General features: G+C 35.7%; 1 pseudogene; it reads right to left on the reverse strand.

Annotated features, from left to right (window-relative positions):
* Window positions 1-6,067: 6,067 nt before the first annotated feature.
* On the reverse strand, window positions 6,068-10,494 carry LOC126852133 (uncharacterized; annotated as a pseudogene).
* Between the last annotated feature and the right edge of the window lie 13,574 nt (window positions 10,495-24,068).

A 24,068-nucleotide genomic window follows, 5' to 3' on the forward strand; every position in this document is an offset into this window, starting at 1 on the left:
GTACACACATACATATGGAGGGATGCAAGGGGGTCCTTTGGTCCCCCTCCCGCACCCGCCACGCCGGTAGGCTGAGTGGACCACGCTTCACAACTTACAAAATACATGCTACATTGTAAAGCAAAATCCATCCAGCCTACCGATGGACTGGGTGCGGGAGGGGGGCCAAAGGCTCCTCTTGCTCCAACCCGTGTGTGATGGTGTGTGTGTGTAGTACGCGCGCGCGCGCGTGCTTCCAGTCCATGTATGTACTTTGGTATATTTCAAATCTTTTTTATTAATAACTTTTTAATAAGCAACGAGCGACGATTAAATTAGGAGAAAAAGTTATTCAGAATTATGTCCTTAACAACATATATCGAGGTCATTGAAATCGATGAGGTCGTCCTTAATCTTAAGTTTTATCCCTCTCCCGCCACCATTATTGCATTAGTTTTTTTGGTTTTTCAAGGCAAATATAAACTAACAAACGTTTTAATTAGTTTTTCCATGACCAACAAACGATTGCGCATCGACTGAACTAAGATTGAAATAAAAATAATATCTTTCTGGCTAAATTCACATAAAATTTTATTTTTGTATTTTCAAAAAAAATATTAACCAAAAAACATAATTAGGCCAATAATCACCAACAAACGATTCGTAAAAAAAGAAAATTATAAAAGTGAATGATGACCGGCTAACTTTATAGAGCTACTGTGACAATGTGAAACTCCGTTTTCAGGATTACCAATGCTGAGAAACAAATTCTCAATCTCGATGTATAGGTGTATGTACATATACGTACAAACACCATTGCATCGCTCGCGCGAACGCACAGCAGAGAGAAAGGATAGAAAAGAATCGACAATCGTGCGATCCTTGTTCCTCTAGCGTATCGTTTTACGGCCGAGATACGGCCTGAAAATGCTTTTTGCTATTTTGTGGGCAGAAAGCAATAGTGCAACAAAGCTAACAAGTGCCCATTTTATATGAATTTTATATTTGCTTACGTACATATGTGTGTATTATGTACCAATAATATCTAAAAATTATAAGTAGAATTAAAAATTATATGATAAATAATAACAATAGAATAATAGTTCACAGAGTGAACTTATATACAATATATAAAGTACGGAATCTTATTAGACTTGGCAATTCATTGCTTTTTTACTTGTTGCTTATTCATTGATACTTTATGTATTGCCAGCATAATAGAGCGATATGGAGAGCATGATTATCAATTTTTGGCTGATATTATTTTTTAACAATTATTGATTTATAAATCAACAAATGTGCTATCTTGATTTCTTTTTGAATATATCGATTTCATCGTGTAAAAATATCTGCTGCATAAATACAGATAACATGAAAGCATTTATAAGAAATATGTAATATGGCTCAGTGCAAGAGTGTTCGATCTATCACGCAGACTCGTAGACTCGTGTTTCATGTTTATGTTTAATCTGAAAGAATATTTAAAAAATAATAAAGATATTCAAAAAAAATAATTATAAATCCAGATAAATGTAAGAATAAATTTATTTAACTATTTTTGTTACACTTATTTATTTCTATCTTTTTCTCAATTGCATCATTATAGTATTTCTTTTTTCAATCGCAATATTCTTTTTATTATCTCTTTTGACAATTTGTATTCTATCAATTCTTTCATTATCAACATCTATTAGTGCTTCAGCAAAATCATTACAAGACAAAAATTGTGTAAAGCACAACATGCCATCACAATGTTTGAAGCTTTTTTTATTTTATATACTGTTATATATTTGAGCCTTCGCCATCGTCTTTTCAATGAACCAAAACTATTTTCAATCTTTACTCTTGTCTTGCTGTGAATTTTATTATATGTTGCCTGCATACGTGTAATATTAAAAGTCATAATCTTTAAAAGGAGGTAGCAGCCATTCTTTTATGGGATATATTTTGTCACCTAATAAATGTTGATTGGTAAAAAGTATTGAGAATATCCATTTTCTTCAATTTTGTTATATAAGCTTGAATTAGTTAACACTCTGCAATCATTAGCTGATCCAGGATGACCCACAAATACATTTGTAAATAGATAATCTGCTGTACATATTCCTCGCAAAATTATTGAATGTGTGCAATATCTGTTTTGATAACATCTTTGATGAATACTTGGTACCATAATTTATCCTTGGTACCATTTATATGACTACAATCGATTGCTCCAATTACACCTTAAATATTATAATTAGCAATATTTTATTAGTTAGAATTTGTATCAAATGCAATAGTTAAATGCAATAATATATATCGATATTTAAACTTTAAAGCATATTTATTTATTTTAATGAATATAATGACGTAGAGGATTAAGTATCTATAGTAGAATATATAAACACTTTTTTCATAAAAAGAATGCAAAGAAGAGAAAAATATAGTCCAAGATTATATTCTGAATTAAGTTATACCTGAAAAACCTGCAATATTTTTGAATTTTTCTTGAATATTAACTCACTGATTTATAGTGGGCCATTGTATTAATTTTGGTACCAATATTATAATGCAGTTTATCCAAATATTAATGCAATTCAAAACGGTCGATGTTACAACATTAAATTTGTCTCCAATTTGTGCTATAGATATTTGATTTGCCAAATAATATATAGCTCTTTCTTGAATTTTTTGTGGTTGCACAGGTTCAAATCCTCCAGTAAATACCTCCTATAATTGTATTAAACCAGTAATCCTCCTATAATTGTATTAAAATTGTACTTTAAAAAATTATAAATTATTGATGTTATCACAGATTACGATAGAGGTTATTTACTTTTTGCATTTCTTGTTGTCGCGTTATTACTTCCAGTAAACGTCAACCTTTTCATCCTAAAATTTAAAAAGAAGTCGTTTTTGGTGTATAAATCCACCCAAATTTCGGAATATAATCCGGGACGAATATGATTTTGCCTTTCCTTTAATGCACCTATTATTTTTCTCTTCATTGCATTCTTTGCATGAAAAAAATGTTTATATATTTCTATTATAGGTGCTTGATTATCTTCGTCATTATATATTTTATTAAAATACATAAATATACTTTGATTCATGTCTCTATAAGTAGTTTATTTTTGGCGCGTATAGAAAAGAACCAGAATGTTTTAGTGAAATAGTTGCTGGTACATGTACCGGAATAAGCTCCACCCCTACCAATGACAACCTTGGTACATGTATCAAACAATCGTCAAAAGTCGCCTTTTTGTCAAGCGATCAGCGGTTGTATCTGTGTGCTCAATGCATTAGGTGTTGTGTCACACAGATACTCCGCACATACACGGTGTAAGAGAGAGACAAAGACGGCACAATCATCTTTCTTTGATCTAACGGTCGGTGTAGTACGAGAAAAATTTTCCCATGAGCTGCTCCTTAGATATAGATCTAGTGAGATCCGCATATTCCATATTTCGCTTCGAAGAAGTTATATTACGTTATGAAATTTTTTTAAAAATATTCTTTACATAGGGTGTCCGAATATTCGCGTAACACTCTTTAAGGAAAGATAGAGAGTGTTATTCTGAACAGAAAAGTCCTTTATATTTTTTTTATAACGCTTAATAAAAGAGTTATTATTGAGTGAAGTCTGGCCTATCATCGCCGATCTTCAGCCGGGCGCACGTCGGTGAGCCGTCATACATTTTAGCGCTCACGCACACTACCAGGCGCGCGGCTCACAGACCATGTGTCCAGCTAAAGATCAGCAATGACTTCACTCAATAATAACTCTTTTATTAAGCGTTATAGAAAAAAATGATACAGGACTTTTCTGTTCAGAATAACATCCTCTACCTTTCCTTAAAGGGTGTTGCGCGAATTTTCGGGTACCTATATAATTACGCAGTCCTGTACAGAGCCGGTTTTGCATTTTGGTTTTTAAAAATTTATAATAAATAAAATACAATTTCTGGCCAACTGCACCTAATCCGCTATGAGCTGTACCTGTTTTGTTTACTTATGAAATATTATTTTAATCATTTTTTCCAAAAAATAGCTCTGTAGCAGACTGCAGACGATTCTATTGATTACAAATATCATAATTTTAATGTGATTCTCTTTTTTTTTGGCCGTAATAATAATCGCGAATCCGTAATTCACGGCTATCCGCAAGAGATCTCTACTGTCTCTCCTGCCGACCCTTAAGATTAGATTTGCAGATTGTGCTTTTTGAGAAACGTAAGGATGAATGAGACAATTAACTGGTATTAATGGCTTGTAGCCATAGACGCCTTCATCTGCTTCACCATTGCAGCATCAGTCGCAGCTATTGTGTTCACTCCAAATTGATAATTTGATACCTGCTTCGACACATATCCCTAATACGCAACCTGCATTAGTGAGTAATTTTATAATAACATTATCAACTATTTGTAGATTTTTTGAATATGAATCACAAATGTAATTGAGATAATTATGATGGATAAAAAAAAATAATGTTAGAACAGAATCGTATGATCATTTCGATCAACTATTTTAATTATTAACTATTCTCAAATTTAAAAAATTGAAATTTACAATTAAAACATAATTATTCAGAATAATAGATCGAATCTTAATAATAAATTAGAAATAAGTATATATATTTAGTATATATATTTAGTGTCTTGATTGTTGTAAATAATTTAAGAATTAAAAACAGGATCGATATCCAAATTAAATTAATTTGAATAATGAGTCAAAATTTTATGTTTCGATGGGCTATGTTAGCATCTTCAGAATTTTTAATTATTTAATATATTTGATGTTAGATATTTATATTTTATGTACACCAAAAACCAAGAGAATTTAACTTGAACATCGACTTTGTTTTTAATCTTTAATTATAAAACGAGTGATATCTTATGAAAATGTAAATAATTTATTTTTTAATTATCTGTAGGTATTAACACCATCACGATCAGGTGCATCATCAGCAGAGCGATCTATTTCATCAGAGCGATTATATAACTGCTTCTTCTTTGCAACGATCAGCTACTTCTCACTCTCAGCAGATGCCCTCAGATTCAGATTCTGAAATATTGAGTCCTCCGTTTTCTTGTTTTACAAGAAATCAAAATTCAGTAAAGAAACGAAAGATTGACCCGATGGAAACTGCGTTCTCTCAAATTAATACCACCTTAAATACGATGGCAACGCTGATATATTCCAAGAAGAACTCGACATCTGGCGACGATCATCCTGATGTCCTCATTGGGAAACTGGTTACCGCAGAATTAAAAAAGACTGAACCAAGAAAAAGTATTTTGAAAAAAAAATTATGGAAATCTGTTATTTTTCTGACAATATAACTTAATGAATACTATAGCTTTAATAAATATTATAATAAATATTAAACTATAGTAAATTTTACACTACAATAAGTGTTATGTTATAATAAATTTTATACTATAATCAATTTTATAAAATATCTTAAAGTCATTTATTTATTAAAATATCAAAATTAATACATATATATTATTTATATTATATTATTACTTATATACTATTTCAACATTAATTTTATAATTAATATTAACAAAAACATTTTATTTCATTTTATAAAATATAATTATGCATTAATGACAGAATTTTAACTCGTATCACGATGTAGTCCTTGATGTATGTATTCGTATTGCCATCGAACTTCGCTAGCAGCTGTCATAAAATATGATGAGAGAGAATCCCGTATCGAATAAGCTTCTCTCGTAGTTCTGTGTGCTCTACATTTTCCGATGGGTCTTAGATGGTCATTTTCTGATAATTCTCGCCATTCTCCTTCAATTACTTCTCCTTCAATTTCTCTATCCACAATTGAGGAAGACAATATATATTTGCTGCTGGAGTGCTGTTTCGTCGTTTTTTGCTTTTAAAAAATTATGCAAATACATTGCTGCTAGCAAAAGTTTATCGACAACTTCTGGCCCAGCGGAAATTGGTCTTCGAAATATCCTCCCTCTGGCTGCAAGAATACCAAATGTATTTTCTATTGTTCTTCTGGCTCGTGACAGTCGATAGTTAAAAAATTTTTTCTGATCATTTAAAGCTCTGTCCGGATAAGGTCCAATTACATTCATTGACATTTGGCTTCGTCGCCAAAAAAATAGCAAGGCATTTTATTATTGCTTTCTAGTAGACGAGCTGTTCCTTTTGGCAAGTTGAGTGTACCTCCATATAAAGTTTTTCCAAAAGCTGATCTTGACAGAATTTCTCCATCACTGTCGCTGCCATATGCGTTCACATCGAACAATGTCGATCAAATCGATATCTGACGATCACAAGCAGCCATCAGCACGATGCTAAAAGTTTTCTTATAATTAAAATATATAGATCCAGAGTTCGGAGGTGCTTGAATAATTATGTGTTTTCCATCGATTGCTCCAATACAATTTGGCAAATTCCATAAACTTAAAAAATCTGCACAGATCTTTTTCCATTTTTCTTCTGTTGGAGGTTTCATGCAGATTGGCATTAAAATATTTATTATAACGGAGCATGTTTCTTTAACGATCATATGAGTTATGGACTCTCCTACTTTGTAGGCTAAAGCCACAGACAGCATTTGATCTCTCGTTGCCAAATATCTGTAACAAAATTTATTTTTTAATAATATATTTATTTATTTATTAATTTAAAAAATATTAATTTTTTAAATTTTATTCTAATTTTACGGGCTGTAGCCTTTTTTTGCAAAGTAATAAGTTGTAACGGTCTACCCTTCCCGACGCCACGGATCGGCTCGCCGGTTCCAGGATTCGGGAGAAGGAAGAGACTCGGGCTCGCAAATTACACACTCGATTTGGCCAACAAATAATAAAGCTTTATTCGTGCAAACATATGGTACAATGGAATTGGCCGTTACACTTAGGACGCGCGAATACAATTTGGGCACGCAGCCCGGGTTTCTAATGCTAGAATATGGCGGACTTAACTTAGGGAGTAAACAAACAAGATCGGCCTATACTAACAGAAACGGTAGAATTAATATAAGAGGAATCGTCACACGAAATAAGAGAATGGGATCGGCTAACAAAATCGGGGCGGCCGCGTCGAATCCGTACTCTTGACGGCGAACCCGTGCCAGGACGTGACGTCCGGATCCGAGGAGTTGCACTGCTCGGCGGTCTATCCTGAAAAGGACTAGGGACCCACCGGCGCGCTAGGCGACTTATCCTGAAAAGGACTGAGCGCCGGAGATGCTGTTCCTGGCGTCACGAGCGGGCACCGGCTCTCTGCTTAATATAAACGGCTTAGGGACTACGCGTGCTATATACAAGAGACGCGGGCGCGGAGTCAATCGGACGGAGCTTAAGGCTCCCGGTCGCGGACCACCGGTGGTCGTCGCACGGTGCGCGAAGACGTCGGTATCGCGAGGAGGCGACGAAGAGAGCACTCTTCGTCGCGGACAACGCCGGTCGTCGAGAGCACTCGTCCCCCGGACCGGAGGTGGTTGGTGTGAGGGAGAGCACTCCCTCACACGACAGGACTGGACGCCGAGAGCACTCGGCCGAAGACGAGAGCACTCGTCTCCTAGACCAGGTCGAAGGAACGGGATAAGGATCGGTCAACTGGAGTCTCAGAGAGCGCTCTGAGGCTTCGAGTGTCCCGAGGATCGGGACCAGGACTGGTGCCGAGAGCCGTGTCGAGCCGGCTTATATACCCGGCCGGCTTCCCTTACTTAGGCTCGCGCCGCCCTAGTGGGGGATCGTATGGCCCAGCGGCGGCTCATACGATGGGCTCCCCGCCTTGCAACGGCGCGGCTATATGAAAATTTGTGGGGCGCTAAGCGCCGGCCTCTTCTGCGGACGGGTGAACGGTCCGCGAGGCTCTCGTAACGACACAGGTCGTTACAAAGTAAAAAGTAGTCTATCATTTCAAATAAATATGATTTACCTCAATGTTATTGCGAAACGCTCTTCTGGACATATCGGTCGTCTTATACTCCTTTTTTGCAAGTGCGGGCTCACTAGTCCAAGCAGTTCATAAAATGTGGGCACATCCATTCTCGTGTATCGGAAGAAGAGATCTGGGTCTTCTTTTAACTCTGAAAATAGAGATGTGAAATCGCCATACTCCGCTCGTCTTCTATTTATGGGACCCATCTTCAACGATTTTTCCAACGCTTGTTCTTTTTAGTCTTCCATGCGGTGTATAACGCAAGTATAGCTACTTGCATTGTACATATAAATAATACAAGCTCTTCATCTTCTATTGCAAATTAATCTGAAACAAATATTCATTAAAATGTAACACAAGAATGTATATACTTATCTGAATACGTTTCAGAAGTATTTACCACAAGTAATATTTAATTTAAAGCAAAGTATATATTTCAAAATCTGCTCGAAAAGTCAAAGATGAATGCACAATCGAAAATGAATTTAAATGCTTTGACAGTTAATAAGTTATGCGTTATGTTCATATCTGAAATGGAAGGGCAGACATGATTTCTGATCGATTAGCTTTTATTCCTATCGTACCATTGTGCAACAGATGGCGATAACTTCTATCACTATTTCGATTCTATCGTTATTCCCTTATTTTTATCGCTATCGCCTCGCATTGTGTAAAAGCCTTAAGTTAAATCGAAATAAATGTGTTTGAGATTGTAATGGTTGCTCCTGATTTGGCAAGCGACGATAATAGCCTCACGATCCAAATTACTGCCATGAAACCATGGTTTTATAGTAAAAAGAGGATAGAGTTTGAAGTATTGTTTACCTACTGTTTGAGCTTGATTGAATAGATAATTGGTGGTGTTTTTTTTAAAGGTAAAGTGAAGAAATCACTAGGGGGGATGGGGTTTTGTAAAAAATTTCCGTAACGGATTGCCCTTTTAGCTAGATGGTCAGCTGTCTTGTTGCCTAAAATTCCAATGTGGGATGAAATCCATATGATGGTTATGTTAAAGTTACGATGATTGGCTACGCTTAATTTATCTTTGATAGATTGAATTTAAAAATTTTAGGAGAGTAGTAAAAGAAATTGCTTTTTGTTACGTCTCAGCGACGCTCTTTCTCTCTCTATACCTCAGTTAGTGAGAAAAAGATTGCTCTCTTTTATAGGGCAACCTGCTTCCACCGGCTATACCCCAGGGACGCCGAGAGATAGGACTAATCTAGTGGATCTAGGGGAATGATGTAGCGCGGAACTATTTGGTTACTAGGAAGTTTCACTAGGTATTTTAAGGATATGGACGCAACTAGGTATACGTAATTCGAAGGTTAATCAGGTTTAAAGAATAAACTTTTAATATTATAATATTATAATAAAAAAAAAAATATCGATTATGGTTGCGTTTTTAGCGGCAAGTCCGCTTGTATTGCGGGTTCACCATATGCAAGGGGCTTGTTACTTAAGATATATATATATATATATATATATATATATATATATATATATATATATATATATATTAATTAGAAACCGTAAGAGTTAGAGAATTAAGATTTGAAAAGGAACATTATGATAGAAATTAAGGATAGTTAACAAATTGTGGGCACTAAATAATAGAGTTAGTTAGATCGAATTAATTTATTATGAGAATTGTCTAAAGGATAAGGTCTTTTATTTAATATCAATACTTGATTATATTATGACTCTAAATTTCTGATAGAAAGGGAAGGTTTAGAAAAGAGGTCGAATGCCGCTAGGGGCACCGTAATTAGCGCTCGGCAACTAGGTTCAAGGATTGGGTTGTGTTTTAAATAATAGTAGGATAATAGATTAAAGTTGACTGACTGGAAACTGTCAGCCACATACTAATGCTTGACAGAGGATTTCTTATTATTTAGAGGATGAAAAGGTAATTAAATGATATTAGGGGTTATCAGTCAATTCAAATAAAGTTTCTAATATTTATGGAAAGATGGGGATTTATAGTAATTGTAAGTACTTACCGTGATGTGGCAGGAAAATCCTTCCTTCTGTTCAAGTTCTGGTCGTACTTTGTTAAGCCCTTCTCTCGTCCTTTAAGACCTCGGTCGTGGATGAAGTAGGCCGGATAAAAGTACACAGATGTATGCACAAAGTTTTTTATTATTTCCTTAATTTTACACAACTTAACACTGAATCGACAATTATATTAATCGAAATGGAATAGTGAATAGTACGCGAACAATGAACGAATAATACGGAGCGAATACTTGTACGAAATAGTAAGGAATTAGTAATGAATAATGTTAGCTAAGAATAAATGATTCGAATGCTTGAAGATCTCTTAATTGACTGACCGAACTGACTGCAATGCACGTAATGTTCCGAATTGACGGTTCCGATTTGACTGCCCCGAAGGTTCGAAATCGCCGGCTTATATACTGTCGAAACAAAGGGTCTTCGGGCCGTGCGCAGCACACGCGTCGCGCTCTGGAAGATTCTTAGAATGATTCAGTGGAGGACTTCTGAGAAGAAAGATTTTTAACAACAATTCTTCTGAGAATTGTCGATCGATATGTTTATCTGACTATTGAGTTTCGGCACTCGTGGTCGTAGCCATCGCATGTCCGTTCGACTTATCGCTCGCAATATCAGGTTTCACTGATATGAGGCTTCTTATGCGCGTTCTTTTCAGCTTAGTTAATATTTTATAATATAAAATCCTTAATAATATGGTTAATATTTATGCTTATTAATTTATGGAATCATTTGTTCTATTTATTTCAGTTCTGATAATAAGTTGGCAATTTAAATAAAGTTATGGCATTCTATAGTTTAAAAATATAGATATTTTAGATAACTTATATGTATTATATGTAATATATATAATTTATGATTCCATAGAATATAAGCCTCTTACATTTATATTTATGGTCGCTTGATCGATACTACAATAAAGCATATTAATTTTATTAAAATCATTTCTTTATGGAAGCATTCGCGCATTATATAATAACCTGTTTTAATTAATATAATTTTAATTATTTATAAAGTATAATTGTATTGGATATAGTATTGAAAGTTTTATATGTGATGTTTTGGATAAAATAATTATAAATATTCAACAAATTATAGTCAACAAATTATTATTATATACGTTTTATGATTCCATAAAGTACGGCGCATTTATTCCTCAATTTAAGAGTGAGTAATTATTATATATATTTGTCTGTATGATTAAGTATTAAAATCTTAAAAGTTAGATATTAGTATCGATATTATCGAGTATGAAACTCGCTCGCAAGTTCGTTCTTAAAGTAATCAGCAGGTTAGTTCTAGAAAGTCACTGCTGTACAACTAGCTAGTTCTAAATAATGCTTCCTGATTCGTCGATCTAAGGAATTCTCAATTCCTTGCGCCATCGATTATTATTACTAAAAGGATTAAAATATATTCGGTTTTTAGGCTAAATAACCATATGGAACTAAAATAATAAGCGATTAATGAAATTAGTTAACAATTAAAATAAAAGCAAATGGATTACATAATTATTCTATAGGTATTTTGTAGGGATAAAAGCGGTACTTAATTACTAGCTAAAATATAGTTTTTAAAATTGGCAGGACGTTACATTTTACAACACTTCGGTAAAAATGGACGCTTGTTCGATTTCTTTTGAAAGGATTAATTCAAGATAAAATAGTAAAGCTAAAGCTTCTCCGGTGTAGACAGAAGTGTATGAATGAATTTTGTATAGATGTTGAGTGTTTGAGGTTGGAGAGTAGATGGAAAATCCAACATGAGATTCTGGATTAATTTTAGAGGCGTCAGTATAGAATACATGTTTTCCATGAAGAAGATCTCTGTAATAAGAGAGAAACATAAGTTGTGGTATAGGTGCTTGTCATAGTTCCTCTAAGAGGTTTGGAGTGAATTCAACTTTGGATAATTTATATGAATGGACTCATATGGAAAGTGATAAATGAAGGGACTTTCAAAAGAGGCTATTTTGGATTTTAATTTTTTGTACGTGAGAAATGCTTTGTAAATAAGAAGACATTTAGGTAGGTTATATCTATCATTATTGGCTTGGTTAGTTTGTAAATTATGAAGCTTGTTTATTACTGGGTGTGATTCATCAGAAAGAGCCTTGAGAATATATTTGGCTATAAGAAAGGTGAAGCGAAATTTTAGAGGGCTAATACAAGTTTCAGATAGAACAACATTAGAGAGAGTAAATTAACGAAGGCCAATACAATATTTTAGGGCTTGACGTTGAATTTTTTCTAGTTTTTCTATGTGTCCCATGTTGTTAACCGGAATAACAAAACAACTATATTCCTGCCTCTAATAAGGAACTTGTAAATATTAAGTAGGAGAGAGGGGTTGGCACTCCACCAAATGCCACAAAGAAAGCGAATTATGTTAGTTAATTTGAAGCATTTAAAAGCTAGGTTTTCAATATGGTCCATTCCTTTGAGCTTAGAATCCAAAGTAACCCCGAGAAATCTGTAAGAGTATAGAGATTTGATTGTAGTTCCAGAAAGATTGATAGAGTATGAGGTGGGATTTTTCTATTTCTGGAAAATACTGATGAGAGCTGACTTTGTGGGGGAAATATCAAGATCTCTAGATTGAAGAAATAGAGTGAGATTATTAGCGGAAGACTCGAGTAATTGGAGAGATTGGGTTAGATTGGGAGATTTTATAAAAATGGCAAATATCGTCTGTGAATTGTATGATTTCGCATTTCTTGTCGATGTGATTTTTGCATTTAGCTACGTAAATATTAAATAACGATGAACTCAAAATAGAACCTTGAGGAACATCTTTATATGAAAAATAAGGTTCTGAAATTTTGCCATGAATCACAAATTGAAGTTTTCTATAATTTTTTTATGAAATTAAAAACGAAAAGACAGATTTTTGGAGATAGGCTCAGCTCAATGAGGTCGGATAGGAGGATATGGGGAACAACATTGTCAAATGCACCAACAATGTCTAGAAAGACACAGACAGTAGATTGTCAAAAAATGAATCTATTGTAAATTTCGGTGGTGAGAATGGCAATATTATCTTGGCAAAATTTACTTTTTTTAAAACCAAATTGGCATTTAGGGAGGAGATGATTTTTTTCAATCCACCAATCTAATCTGGATAGAATGAGTTTTTCTAAGAGTTATAAGCAGCAAGAAGTTAACGATACTTATTTGAGTTATTTTTGGGAATAAGGAATACTAATGAGTGGTGCCTTCTTCAAGGAGATTGTTAAAAATATCGAGAAGAAGTGGATAGTAAAAATTGGGAAGTAGAGATATAAGATCGTAACTGATTTTATCCAGTCCCGAAGATGAGCGAGTTTTAAGGTTTTTTACAATGTTAGAAAGTTCAAGATTGTTAAAAGGAGCGTCAAAGACAGAATATGAGTTAGATTTAGGAAACTCGTTTATCGTTGAGTATTTTTCATGGAAAGAGGAGGGGGGGGGGCATAAAGAAGCGATGAGACTTTGAATGTTATGCGAAATTTCAAAGTTAGATTTAGAAGGAAGAGGAATGCCTAAATGTCTTTTCTTAAAGCGCTTTATCATATTCCATATAAAGGAGATAGGTATTTTACTATTGAGAGTTAAACACAAAGTTTTCGAACCATTTCTTTTAGCAGATTTTAAAATACGTTTAGTGATTGCTTCTTGTTTTTTGAGTTCTATAAAATTTTGGTGAAAAGGATTTTGCTTGTATATAGATAGCGCCTTTCTTCTTTTAGATACTGCCTCATCGCATTCCTCGTTTCACTAAGGAGCAGGTGGGCTTTTGCTGATTAGGTGAGCTTTTGCTGGTTAGGGTTTTTGAGATGAGTGATCGAGGGAGACTTAAAGATTTTTGTGGGAATTTGGTTTTCGAATTTTTTTCGATGATTGGTAAAAAGATAATATTTTTGAACAACTGTGAGTGAGGGTTCTTTAAGAGAATCTTCGAGGGAGGAGAAACTGGAATGGAGCAACGTGAGAAATTGTTTTTTTAATTTAATTTGCGGGAAAAGAAATGTCATTTTCTGATAAAAAGATTGATGCTAATTATGATAGGGAAATGATCATTATTCATTGAATCTATATGGACTTCCCACAAGGAGTGGTTTAGTAAAGAGGTGAAGGCAAAAGTTAGGTTGATAGCGGATTTATATTGGTTGGAGAAAGAGAGAGAAAGATGGAGAAGCTATCATTTGGGCATGTGAAAGAGTGTGAGAGAGAACAGTTTAATAAATTGTTACTAGTATAATCGGATCGTTCGCATCCCAATTCGGTGTGATGGGCGTTAAAATCTCCCAAAATGATGGAATAGGAAAAGTTGAGACTCTTATAAAATTGGAAGATAATGTCCCATTCGATGGTAGAGAAGAAACTTCGAGGATATTTGTAAATAGATACAATGAGCAAAAAGTTGTTTTAACAAGAGATAATAATGATTTGAGTCTAAGTGACCAGGGAGAGAGAAGTTATGTTCTAAAATTTTATAGGAGATTGAATTTTTTATGAAAAAAGCTAAACCACCGGAATTACGAATAAGTGTGTCTTCTCTAATGATTGTAAAGACTTTTAGAGAGAGATGATGGGGATAGCCATGTTTCAGATAGGATAATCAGATCATAGTTGCAGAGCAGAGTTGTGTAAGAGATCGATTTTATTCATAATATAATGACAATTCCATTGTAAAATTTTTAAAGGAGGATTAGGAGAGGAATTATGAAGTGAAGGCACCATAGAAGTTATTTGAATTGCCGTCTGCATTGATGGCAAATTGAAGGAATGTATAAATTTCATCGTAAAGGCCAAAAGACTTGAGAAAAGGAGAGACTCTATCGACCAATTTGAGGATACATCTGATGAGTTGCGGGAAAGAAGATTGAAAGTCTGTATTAAAATTGGAAGAATTCGAAGATTGAGGTTTGAGTTAAAATGGGAGAGAGCGGTGAGTGAAGAGCGGCTCCATTCAAATTAGTTGAGGGCATACGACCGTTGGGCGCAATGAAGGATTTCGAAGGGGGATATATAAAGCAGTTATGGTATGAGGGAGGTGAATAGGAGATAAGAGGGAGGGGAGTTTTTGAGAGATTTTTTAGAAAGAGGTGAAGAAGTTGGGGATGTTGGGGATGAGGAGAAGGATTCTTGGTAATGCTGGCAAAGGAGCGATGAGTAAAGAAAGGAGGAGAAGAGGAGGAAGTGTGCGGAGAAGGAAATCTGTGGTGAGGGATTCGCTTAATTCTGGATAACTAGAAAAATCAAATTGAGGATTGGTTTTGGGACTCATATTGCGAATAGTTTTTCTTGCTTCAAGTAACGGAATGTGTTTTGAGGCGGCTAGTTCTCTTATTTGCATTTGGATTATTCTTTCAGAGCAAGAAGGATCTTTTGAATAATGAGAGTCTTTACAGTTTGCGCAAGTAGGAGGGAGGTTAACTTTGGTACAGGGAGAATTATTTTCGTGGGAGCGTTCTGCACAGTGATTACAGCGAGGATGACCTTTGCATTGTGAGCCATTATAGCCATAGTGAAGACAAGAAAAGCACATAGATACTTTTGAGACGAAGGAAGAGACTTCGTATCTCACCATACAGGGAAATATATATTTGGATAATATTTGACCTTTAAAAAAGATGCAGATCGTTTTGGATGAGTTGTAATTCATTGTGTTTGTTCCAGAGTCTGAAGTGTTCTGAATTTTCCTGTTCAACCTTCTGACACTGATTATGTCGTAGAAACATAAAATTTCTTTCTTTATTTCCTCTTCGGAAATTTCAAGTGAAATATTCCTTATACCTTGTTTCCAAATACCTTGTTTGGATGTTCTGAAAGATGGGATATACGCAATTAAATTTTTTGCTTTTAAAATAGGATTTTTGATAAGATTATTAGCAGCTTCGCTGGATTTTAATTGGACTGAAATTTTAGGGTATTTCATTTTTTTTATTTCCAAGATGTTTTGTTTGGTGGAAGCACTGAGAATGTGTCTAACAGTGAGTGGATGAAATGAAAAGTTATTAAGAAATTGGATATAAACATCAAGGGATGTTTGACACTGACCATTGTATCTGTTTGATAATAGGGCTTCACTAAGAGAATTTAAACTAGATTTCTTTGATAGCTTTGAGTAGAGAATTAGAGTCTGCTGAGGAAGAAGAATCTGGGTTATCAGCGTTGCGTTTTCTTTTTGGAAGAGTAAACTCACCTGAAGCTGTAGATTTTTTGGTATTACTAATATTAGTGGCGTTGGGACTGCCGCTGCCTACCTTACCAGGAGCCTCCGTGGAATAATCCATCTCGTTATCTGAGTTTAGATCGTCGTTAGGAAAAAGGGGGAAAGGTGGAAAAGAGTTGGTTAATGAGTTGAGAATGTCAGCCGCTCTTCATGTCTCATCCGGGGAGTTTATAGGCAAGGGAGGAAGAGAATCAATAATATTATGAGAGATGGGTAGTGATTTGCCACCAGGATCGTGTAGTAAAGACATGTTAATGTCTTTACTACACGATCCTGGTGGCGTTACGGTGGTGTTACGTACGACAACAAAACACTATGCAGTGATGCACTGGGAATAAAGTCGTGAGAATAAAGTCGCGCATGCGCACTAAGTAAACGCTACGTATGTTCACTAACGTACCTAGTACAATGAAATATAAGGTATCGTTAGACCCTCCCAGCGATAAAAGAAATATGAATGAAGAAATTTGTAAAGAATATTTCTATCAAAAAATGTTTTTATTAAAGAAATAAAATACATTAAATATATATAATAATAGTCTTGTCATCAAAAAAATATTTACAGCTTTGAATTTCATTGTCGCACACGCTTTTAATATTATTTTAATATTACACTTATTAATAACGACACAGTCAACACACTACACGCATTATTATTTCACTAAAAAGACGCAGGAAAATTAGGAAAGCGGGAACCTTCACGCACCTAACTTGCATCTAGCTAGATACGTCTGTGATAATGCGTGACTTATAGTTGTGACGTCACTTACGTATGCGCACGGAGATCCCACGCGGGAAAAAATCCCACGGCAACGCATCACTGACACTATGTACTGCGCACTAAGGTGTTATATGAATAAGACCTGATTCATAGTGAAAAGCAAGGATTCGAGCAAATAGATGGCTCAAACAAAAGAAAGAGAAGCTCTAAAAGAGCTGAAATTTTAAGAACACACAATATCACAATGACTACTACTACACAATAAAACTGTAACTCAAGCGCGAACGATGTTATCGGTACAACGGTCAAAGCCCGAACAGTGATGCCAGAATGCCCACGCTAGCAACATGCAACCGTAGTGGAAGGGATAACGCACCAAGCGCAAACTGCGTGTGAGGTCGGCTGACTTCGAACAGTAGAAGAAGATAGATATACCATTTTCTGTCTCTCTCCTTCTTATTGAACCGGCAACGAAGATTGGGTTGCACGTGACGCGCGACGCTGCTTGCTTCTCGATTTTCGTTTCTTGCTATGCGTTACATGTTGTTTTCAGCCTTTTTATATGAGATATATTATTTATTATATATCTATTATACAATATAGTTTTATATATAATATTATATATAATATTATATAGTTATTACAAGTAATATTATATATAATATTATAGTTATTATATATAAAATTATGATTAAAGATACGTATATTATAAATTACTTGAAGTTTTTAATCTACATAAAAATGCACCTCAAATCGATGATCTGAAAGAAGGGATATCCGATCCTTGTGGAAACAACAAAAAGTCACACATTTTATTGTATGAGAAATTATATATATAAACGTATACGGACCACATATATACGTTTCTGTCAAACAATAATGTCTTATCAAACAATAATGAATATGGTGATTTTTCACACCACCTAGATGAGATATCACCAATGGCGCGTTAGATTTTTTTAATGTGTATTTTCGCCTGTAGCCATATCATACTACATTATATTATATAATATGCTCTATTTTATACAAAGAAAAAAATTTTTGAAATAATTATTCCCCAATTATATATTGTTTTAAATTAATATTTATTTTATTATTTATTACACAAATTATTAATTAAAAAAATAATTTTTAATTATTGTAGGACCACGGCCCCACGTATTTCCACGGCCGCCTCTTCCTCGGCCGGTCTCACGAACGTCTCTTCCTTGGCCGCTAGGGCCACCTCGTCCTCAATCGCTAGGGCCGCACCTTCCTCGGCCACGCTGGTGATACTAGGCGGCGTGGGATCGGCCGCCTGCTCTTTTTTATGAATATCTGAAAAAATAGAGATATATACAGATAATTAATAAACAATGAATGATAATATAACACTATACATATTTATTAATATTTCAATAAAAAAATATACCATCTTTCTCCTGCAGCGGCGATAGCTGCTGCTGCTCCTGTTGTTGCTGTTACTGTTGCTGCTGCTGCTTCTATATATATTGCAATTGTTGATGCAACAGTTGTTGCCTCTCTTCTTGCAATTTTTGTCGATGCAACAACTGTTACATCAACTGTTGCATATTTGCAGCATCTTCATTTATTTCTTCTATAAAAATAAAAGATATATTATATAAGAGAAAGGAGAAAATAAAAATTAAATATTAAACTTTTTTAAGAAATAAAAATACTAATAATTTGATTTACTACTTATAGGACATAATGATTTACGTTGTGTCGCATTAATGTTTCACAGCAAATTGAAGCACTCGGTATTATTTCATTTATTTTGTGTGTCGTGCATTTGTTTTATACGTTGTACTGCTTTTACGGCGCATCTGTAATTGCCTTTTGTGAGTCAATGTATTTTTTTATATGTGTCTTGTAAAATCTTGGTATCCAAGAAGCTGAAGCAATTGTAAGTCCCGATTATTAAAAATATTTATATTTATTTCTATATTATTTCCGTTTCTTCTTTTTTATTGCTTATCTTTTCTTTTATTCATTCTTCTTTAATTCTTTGTTTCTGTCTATTTTTTGTTGTACATAAAAATGATGAATTAAGAAAAAAATCTAATTGTAAGCGAAGCTTTTCAGAAGCTTGGCTTAGTGATGATAGAATTAAATCGTGGATACGTAAAATATCTTCTGATGATGGTTTCTATCATTGCATTATATGTAATAAAAATATTTTGTGCAACACACATGTTTTAAGACATGCGAATTCTGCGTGTCACAAAAATAATATTAAAGAAAATACTTTATTAAACAATACTAATAAAAATTCACATAAAAATATATCACCAAAATATAAATTTCAACCACAATGGCTAGAGATCGAATTATTTAAGCCATGGTTACGTGAAATATCAGATGGCATAAATACATTTTTTTGCTTATTTTGTAATAAATCTATGATTGATGATTTATCTCACATTTATCATCATGCAGAATCCGAAGCACATATAAAAATAGAAAAAAAGACAGACACAATGAATAAAAATATAAACATGTGTCGACACCGATGAAGCGGCCCGTTACAATTGGCGCTCGAACAGGGACCTGTCCGTGAAACACAGTTTCTTTTCGTCCTCGAGGCTTAGCCAGCTCGAACCGCCCGTCCGCCATGAAGACATGGATCTACGCGCTCTCTAAAGAGAGACTCGCCGCAAGCGCCGCCGCATACGACCTCGACACGACCGGCACGCTCGACGAGATCCGTAGCCGTATGCGCGCACATGTCGAAGCGCACCCGGAAGAATTCGAGGAAACCCGCGGTCCGCACCCGACACCGCGAATCGAGGGGCACCCATCGAACACCCCCACCAATCGTACGTCGGACAATCCGATCCTCAATCAGCTGAGAAAGTGGAGACGGCCGTTTGACGGCTGCGACCCCATCGAATTCCTCGAACGAACCGACCTGCGCGAGGAATACGGTGTAACGTCCTGCCAATTTTAAAAACTATATTTTAGCTAGTAATTAAGTACCGCTTTTATCCCTACAAAATACCTATAGAATAATTATGTAATCCATTTGCTTTTATTTTAATTGTTAACTAATTTCATTAATCGCTTATTATTTTAGTTCCATATGGTTATTTAGCCTAAAAACCGAATATATTTTAATCCTTTTAGTAATAATAATCGATGGCGCAAGGAATTGAGAATTCCTTAGATCGACGAATCAGGAAGCATTATTTAGAACTAGCTAGTTGTACAGCAGTGACTTTCTAGAACTAACCTGCTGATTACTTTAAGAACGAACTTGCGAGCGAGTTTCATACTCGATAATATCGATACTAATATCTAACTTTTAAGATTTTAATACTTAATCATACAGACAAATATATATAATAATTACTCACTCTTAAATTGAGGAATAAATGCGCCGTACTTTATGGAATCATAAAACGTATATAATAATAATTTGTTGACTATAATTTGTTGAATATTTATAATTATTTTATCCAAAACATCACATATAAAACTTTCAATACTATATCCAATACAATTATACTTTATAAATAATTAAAATCATATTAATTAAAACAAGTTATTATATAATGCGTGAATGCTTCCATAAAGAAATGATTTTAATAAAATTAATATGCTTTATTGTAGTATCGATCAAGCGACCATAAATATAAATTTAAGAGGCTTATATTCTATGGAATCATAAATTATATATATATATATTACATATAATACATATAAGTTATCTAAAATATCTATATTTTTAATAAACTATAGAATGCCATAACTTTATTTAAATTGCCAACTTATTATCAGAACTGAAATAAATAGAACAAATGATTGCATAAATTAATAAGCATAAATATTAACCATATTATTAAGGATTTTATATTATAAAATATTAACTAAGCTTAAGAAGAGAATGCGCATAAGAGGCCTCATGTTAGTGAAACCTGATATTGCGAGCGATAAGTCGAACGGACATGCGACGGCTACGACCACGAGCGCCGAAACTCAATAGTCAGATAAATATATCGATCGACAATTCTCAGAAGAATTGTTGTTAAAAATCTTTCTTCTCAGAAGTCCTACACTGAATCATTCTAAGAATCTTCCAGAGCGCGACGCGTGTGCTGCACACGGCCCGAAGACCCTTTGTTTCGACAGTATATAAGCCGGCGATTTCGAACCTTCGGAGCAGTCAAATCGGGCAGTCAAATCGGAGCAGTAAAATCGGAGCAGTCAGTTCGATCATTCAGTTCGGGGCATTACATTCAGATCATTCAGCATTACGTTCATTGCAGTCAATTCAGAGCATTACGTTCATTGCAGTCAAATCGTGCAGTCAAATCGAGCAGTCAATTCAGAGCATTACGTTCATTACAGTCAATTCAGAGCATTACGTTCAGATCATTCAGTCATAGCATTACATTCAGTTCGGTCAGTCAATTAAGAGATCTTCAAGCATTCGAATCATTTATTCTTAGCTAACATTATTCATTACTATTTCCTTACTATTTCGTACAAGTATTTGCTCCGTATTATTCTTTCATTGTTCGCGTACTATTCACTATTCCATTTCGATTAATATAATTGTCGATTCAGTGTTAAGTTGTGTAAAATTAAAGAAATAATAAAGAACTTTGTGCATACATCTGTGTACTTTTATCCGGCCTACTTCATCCACGACCGAGGTCTTAAAGGACGAGAGAAGGGCTTAACAAGGTACGACCAGAACTTGAACAGAAGGAAGGATTTTTCTGCCACATCACGGTAAGTACTTACAATTACTATAAATCTCATCTTTCCATAAATATTAGAAACTTTATTTGAATTAACTGACAACCCCTAATATCAATTAATTATCTTTTTATCCTCTAAATAATAAGAAATCCTCTGTCAAGCATTAACATGTGGCTGACAGTTTCCAGTCAGTCAACTTTAATCTATTATCCTACTATTATTTAAAACACACCCTAATATCAATACTAAGTAAGATTTATAAATTCCATGCAAAATATATACTACTGTTGTCATTTGAACCTGACTTAATCTTGCAACACTTTGCTCTTTTTCCCGAAAATCCATCGTTGCCGAGCGCTTATGGTGCCCCTGGCGACTCCCTCCTTTCTTCCTAAATTCCGAATATAATCCTTAAACCTCGTTGCCGAGCGCTTATGGTGCCCCTGGCGACTCCCTTTTTCCTAAATTTTGACCTCGTTGCCGAGCGCTTATGGTGCCCCTGGCGACTTCCTCCTTTCTTCTTGAATTCTTTATATAACCCTTAAACCTAGTTGCCGAGCGCTGATCGAGGTGCCCTGGCGGCGTTTCCTATCAATTTAAAAATCTCCCACAAGAAATGACAACAGGAGATTAAATTATAATCAAATTTATTATCTAATTTTCTGAACACAACCCAACCCTTGAACCTAGTTGCCGAGCGCTAATTACGGTGCCCTGGCGACATTCGACCTCTTTTCTAAACCTTCCCTTTCTATCAGAAATTTAGAGTCATAATATAATCAAGTATTGATATTAAATAAAAGACCTTATCCTTTAGACAATTCTCATAATAAATTAATTCGATCTAACTAACTCTCTATTATTTAGTGTCCACAATTTGTTAACTATCCTTAATTTCTATCATAATGTTCCTTTTCAAATCTTAATTCTCTAACTCTTACGGTTTCTAATTAATATATATATATATATCTTAAGTAACAAGCCCCTTACATATGGTGAACCCGCAATACAAGCGGACTTGCCGCTAAAACGCAACCATAATCGATATCTTTCTTTTATTATAATATTAAAGATCTATTCTTTAAATCTGATTAACCTTCGAATTACGTATACCTAGTTGCGTCCATATCCCTAAAATACCTAGTGAAACTTCCTAGTAACCAAATAGTTCCGCGCCTACATCATTCCCCTAGATCCACTAGATTGTCCTAGCTCTCGGCGTCCCTGGGGTATAGCCGGTGGAAGCAGGTTGCCCTATAAAAGTAGAGAGCAATCTTTTTCTCACTAACTGAGGTATAGAGAGAGAAAGAGCGTCGCTGAGACGTAACAACGGGTTCTCCGGCGAGCAATTACTGAGGGGGTTGTCGGAATTGTAACGGGCTGCTTCACGAGCGTGCTCAGACAGCGCAATCGGGATCGGGGTTCGTGAAAAGGTGGAAACACAATTGCAAAACGTGAGTTGAAAGATACGTCATTTATTTGCTACTCGATGCCAATGGTCAGCTGTTACAAACGATACGAGTCGATACAATAATTTTCGCACTGTTGTGACGCCGGTCTAGACAGTGTTTTTGCGCGTCTCGTTAATGGGCCCGGTTCGAGGCGCGGGGCGCGTGCTTGTCGGTACGTGCCTGTAGGCGCGAGGTGCGCGTGGTAAGGCGGGCGCGTGTTGACAACGTATGACAATGGGCGCGAAGTCCTATGTGAAAGTATTATCGATATCTCGCGGTGTGATATCGTTACAAATATGCGCGGTAAGGCGCGTACAATATGTGGCCGGGTGGTCGGCGCGAACTGCAGGGTAGCGACCTGCAGTTGATGTATGCGTCGGTATCAGTGACGCGGCGCGTGTTCCCAGAGAGGGTTCGTGGGATGCGACGTTGCGCGGAGTTCGGACGGTCAGGTGTACGGATCGTAAGGCTCGAGAATACTCGAGGAGAGCGGCGAACTCGTCCACTCTCGGTCCTTTACGGAGGTTTGGTGATAGGATTCGTCTCTAGAGCAAATAGTCGAGAATTCTCGACGGAGGCTGCGAACATATCAACCTCCGGTTTATTGTCTTTCGACGGTTGCGGAGCGGTTTCTGAATTTGTCTCGTGCATACAGCTCGAGCGGATTCGGTTGCCGGTCTGGTACAGATCTGTGATCTGTCGGGCTTTTTATACCCTTACGGTTACGGAGTGGTTGCGACATCCGCGCCATTTACATCCCCCTCAGGGTGGGGGAAATGACGCGGGGCCTCCGGCGTGGAGCGTTCGGCATTCGCCGGGAACGTTCGGCGCCGCTCGGCGATCGGCTGTTTGCGACAAACACGGCACTATAGGGTACGCGTACCCTCCGGGTGTTGGTGTTTGTTGTTAGTTTAAAAATAGGGCGCTAAGCGCCTCTGCCCCTGCTCAGCTGGTGTTCGCCGGGCGGCAGACTTCCGACGGGCGACATGTCGGAAACGATGGGGTGATCGTTACAAACATGATGGATAATTCACTTCTGCCATTTGAAAAGCGAAAAAAATAAGTTG

The sequence above is a fragment of the Cataglyphis hispanica genome, chromosome 9 (assembly GCF_021464435.1).
Source record: "Cataglyphis hispanica isolate Lineage 1 chromosome 9, ULB_Chis1_1.0, whole genome shotgun sequence".
In the NCBI taxonomy this organism is placed as follows: domain Eukaryota; kingdom Metazoa; phylum Arthropoda; class Insecta; order Hymenoptera; family Formicidae; genus Cataglyphis; species Cataglyphis hispanica.